Source organism: Theobroma cacao, chromosome 1 (assembly GCF_053813885.1).
Source record: "Theobroma cacao isolate CCN51 chromosome 1, ASM5381388v1, whole genome shotgun sequence".
Taxonomy (NCBI): Eukaryota; Viridiplantae; Streptophyta; class Magnoliopsida; order Malvales; family Malvaceae; genus Theobroma; species Theobroma cacao.
In genome coordinates, this window is record NC_142639.1 from 29,398,851 (window position 1) to 29,404,240 (window position 5,390).

The window sequence follows — 5,390 nt, forward strand, 5'->3', positions numbered from 1 at the left end:
ATGGGCCCAATGGACGTAGTCCACTAAGCCTAAGCAAGCTTATTAATATGACATATTCACCATTCCATCATAAACTGCTAAGTCACATTTCATATTTGAATCAAAATAATATTAAACATTGCCACCTTATACTGGCATACCAAACAAGTGTATATACATTGTCTACAACATATATCTTAATAATTTACATTAGGTTTGTCTATACATAACAAAAAGAGACTCGATGTCTAGCGGACAAACTCAACGAATGTACAGCTACTGAATGCCGAGGCACCTACCAAGGGTCGACTGTATAAAGACACCTTGACCTAGCTACCAGCTGTCTTGTGATCTGAAAACATGAAGTTGAAAACGGTGAGTATAAACCTAGTGAGTGAACAAGGAAGGGAACAAGCAACAACAAGGGAGAATTTAAAATCGTAATGCACTTGTTTCAAAATAATGCAATTTAATTCCATTCATATTAAAAACCCCTCATCAAGCCCTTAAATGATTAATCATTTGAAAATCATTAACCCATAAATAACGAACCATTTGAAGAATGAAAGCTTCAATGATACGCAAGCAAGTCAAATACGATAACGAATTTTCGCTCCAACGACGTTGGGATTAAGTTATTAGCCGAACGAGGGTTTCTCAACTGGCTAAGGGTTTCTCACTAAACCTCTTCATTTTAAAACTTAACTCATTTAGTTTGAAATACCCCATACTTTGATATGGTGATAAATAAAGTTGATCGAATGCAAATTGAGGTCAATTAAAATGTTTGAAAGTGATAAAAGACGAAAGGAGTAGTTTAGGATAAAATATTTCGCAAGTGAGAAAATAACAATAAAATAATAATAATTTTATCAGAGGAGAATTTGTGAGATAGAAGGCAATTTGGAAGTCAAGTGAGGCATAATAAGGTATTTCAGGTACCAAGGAGACAAGATAAAATTTTTAAAATATTAATATTTAGCCGAATGTCGAAATCAGTCAAGAAGAAAGATCATATGGTTGATTCAAGTGGGGGAGAAGATGACAAGCCCGAATCTATAAAAATAATTGTCATGACATACATGTGATGGATAGCATGTTTGCATGCTAAGAGAGTCCCAAAAAAAAAATTTTACAAAAGTTGGTATTATACCTAGACGTACAACAAAGTTGATTTAAGCCTCGAACTAGATCAAATAGAGAATTCACGATGAAATTAAGAATTTTAAAGTCCCAGAATGGTTTAATATGGTAATTCGAAGTTTAAGGTCTGATTTGGAGTCAATCTAGAAAATTGACCGGTTAGGGGCAAAATGGTCATTTGCCACCTGAGGACAAAATGGAAATTTTTAGAAAAGATTTTTGGCCCCATTTGACTTATTGGAGTAAGATTTGAGGTTTAGAAGTGAAAAATTTTAATTTCGGTATAATTTGGAGTAAAAGGGTAAAATGGTAATTTTTCCACACATAATCAAAAATTTAATTTTTGAAAGGATTTTGATCAAATTTAATTATTTGGAGTGCGAAATGAGTATGAGGAGTGAAAATTATGCATTATGGCAAATTTTCAATTTTTGGGGCAAAAATGTAATTTTTGAAAAGTTCAGGGGCAAAAGTATAATTTTGAAAAATTTGCTCCACCAAAACTTTGGAAAAATCTGAAAATTTCACTTAAGACTTGGATAAGTCAAAGGGAATGCATGGTGGAAAAAGTAGGACAAGTGGATGGCTAGAAAAAAAATGGATTAATAAAATATTTAAAATATGAATAAAATAATATTATTTTATTAAACAATAAAAAGGCATAAAAAAATCAGCCCATAACCCATTCTTCTTCTTCAACATTTGGCCAAGAAAGAAACAAGAGAGAGAAAGGAGAAAATAAAACCCTAGCCAAGAAATTTAAAGGGAAAATAGGTGAAAATTCAAAAATCAAGTGAAAAAAGGTAACATTTCTTAAATTTGTCTTGTGCTTTACCTTTCCCATGCATTTCCCATCATTTTCCATGGTTGAATCATGTGATTTGAGGATGATTTCAATTCTGGTCATATGGGTTTAGAGAGAGAAAGTTGTTAGATAAATTTGATTTTGAGCTATGTTAGTGTTTAGTGTTAGTTTAGCATGTTTATGAGCAAAACAACAAGAAAAATATTTATCTTCTCCATGAATTTCCCTAGGCCGAATCTAGCCAATGGTATGTGAGGATGAGGTTGACTTTATTTTAAGAGAATTAGGTGGAAAAATGATGAATTATGAGGTTGAAAATTAAATAGGAATTTTTGGTGCAATAAATTGAAATTTTTACCAACTAGGGGTAAAAGCCTAATTTATAGTCCGGAATGATAAATTGGACCAAATTCACAGTCATTGAGGTATTGTGGATATAATTGGATAATTGAAATTGAAATGGATGGAATTGGAGTCGAATTGGGGATTTTAGGAATTTACACCGTGTATAGGAGAGTTAGGTCGGACACCGCAATTAAGCGATTGTCTAAACATTTCAAATCCTATCTAGTGCATACGCATGGATAAGAGCCTGAAATAATTTATGATAAATTGACACAATTTACTGAATTTTGTGTCATGAATTATGGATAGGTGGTGAGTCAATTGTTTCGGGTAAGAGACTGCACCCGAGGGCGAAAGATAGGAGTATTTCTACTCCTAATACTGTGAGTAAACTTATTATCGTCTTAATTATCTATAGTAGTTTTATACAATTGTGTGATTTTATAGAAAATGGGTTTAAATGGTAAATTGTTATGTTTTAAGAGAAATTGTGATTTTATAAATTTTCTGAAAAATCGAATATTGGTTTTGAAAATAGAGTAATTGGAGACTGCTAGTTTGTGTTGCAAATTTATGGTTTTGAATTGAATGGCTTATGACAATAAATGAGCATGAATGGCTAAACTAATTTTGGTGTTATAATTATTTATACTGTGTATTCAGCCTTGAGAGGCTAGGTTGCGATAAATTGCCATGTCACGCTAGAATAAATTTTATTGATTAGTGGATTATATATTAGTTATTTACTGCAGAGGGGGTTCCGTGGATCAACCTATTAGAGCGGCACAGTAAACTCCATTATATTATTACCTCGAATGGAGAGGCGCGTAGGGTATCTCCTGGGGTATAGCTTAGGGTTCACTTCACGCCAAACCACCACGTGAAGGGGAACTCAGCCAACGCCAAGGAACGGCTGTACTTTTCTCAAACTAAAAATATATTTTAAGTGTATATGAAATTTTAACAGCCTTGGCGGACTCGGTTGGATGCCCTACGTAAGGTATCACTGAGTATGAGTTTTGGCACGAGCCAAAGTTTTAAGAAATTCATAAGCCAAGTTGATTACTCGATTTATATGGATTAATTTTATTTGGTTGAAATGAACTGAAAGGTAATGAAATTACGGTATGATGACTTATTTTAATTGTCTCCATTTACTCGACTTTAGATACTTTAGATGGTATCTGTTTACTCACTAGGATTATAAAATCTCACCCCTTCTTCCTATACATTTTTCAAGCTCAGGACAGTTTGTAGATAGTCGAGTAGGATGAGAACTAAGCTCGAAACTGCATTATAGAAAGTAAGAGTTCACAGTCTTACATCCTCTTTGTCAATTGGAGCCCACGTGTCATTGCAGATCAAAACTTATATTTTGGTTATCTGTATTTCTATTCATACAATTTTTACTTTACTTTCATGTGCGAAAAATTATTTATGAATATTTTTATAAAAATTTATTTTATGAGAAAATAGAATATTTTATTGATTATTTTTGAATAGTACTAGTTGTTAACAATTTACTTTCAAATGAACGTTTTAGATACTTATTTTGTTTTTAAATCATTAAATATATATTTTCTGCTTACCTACTACATTTTTAGCAAGTTTTGAGATTTTTGACAAAAAATTACGAAAATGCCCCTATGAGCCAAAAAATAATATTTTATTGTTCTTATTTGAAAATGACTTATGATTTTTTTTAAGTGTGAGATTTAATAATTGTTGCTCACTGGGGAGATGCGAAAGTTGATGCTAAGCCTTGCGGGGTTTCGATCGGCATTCAGGGTGAAGAATGTTTGTCGAGGCCTCGCGGCGGTTGACACGGGCTCGATAGAGAGTTCCGGGTCGTGACATAGTCCTTAATGTTGGAAGTCCATGCTCAAATATGGTAGCAAAGAAGTGAAAAATAAGGCAGCAATTAGACAAGATAGGAGACAAAACAGAAAGTTTTTTCACTGCAGCAAAATTGTGACCCAGAAATAGAAAGTTTCTCGTTGTAGCCAGAATGAATTTCATTGCAAAGAGAAGCTACAGTGTCATTCTCGCTGCAGCGAAAATGCATTCTCGTTGTAGTGAGAAATAGGGCACCAATGAAAAATTTGCCCTTCTTCCCAAAGAAAAACCACCCTGCTGAAATGTCCAAACCAACTTGAAACGCATAACAATTTTCCAAAGTTTAACATATCAAGTTTCACATACATTACAACAATATACCATTACTCATTAATTTCCTATAACACACATATTTACATATGTATATATGAAAATATACCCATCATCATCATGCACACCATCACATCATCATCATCATCACCAGCTCATGTGCACTCCCTACCGCACATGGCTGGGTCATCACTGGGTTATGCGCACTCCCTACTCGCACATAATTGGGTCATCCTCAGCTTATGCGCACTCCCTACTTGCACATAGCCGAGTCAATATAATTACAGAACACTATATTCAAACATATATGTATATCAACATAATGTTGCAGCATAGAGATCCATGATAATCACATGTCATAACATAAAATTGATTTATCAAAGGCTTGTTCCCAAGGCACTTGTTTTAACAAAAGTTGTATAGAATCATTCAAATACTTTGTACAAAACGGTCATATTCCCAAAACGATTTTGATAGACAGTTCACTCACCGATATATTGTTGAGCCTTTAGCTAACTTTAATTCCCCTAATGATCCAATTGGGATGATAGGGCTTCGTTAGAACCTAGAATCACATTAGTAGCAGCAATAGGTCAATTCACATACTATAACCCTAAAAGCTATCTTTTAGTTAGCTTTCAATTGCCACATTAAATGGCTATCTATGTTCACTATCTTAATCACTATAAAAGAAATGAACATACTCAACAATAATTCAGCTCATAATCCCAATTACTAGCCATTATTCATAGCTAAAACTCAAGCTTAGTTCATCACTCACCCTAGGGTTTCTTTGTAGTTGAATTCTCTTTCAATAGCTTCCAAACAAATGGAATAATTCTCTCTTTCTCTCTCTAAAATGCCTAGCTAGTGAGAGAAAGTATGGAAATAAGATTTTTCAAGGGTTTTAAGGAGAGAGAATGGAAGAATACAAGGGTTCTAGTCAAAAGGG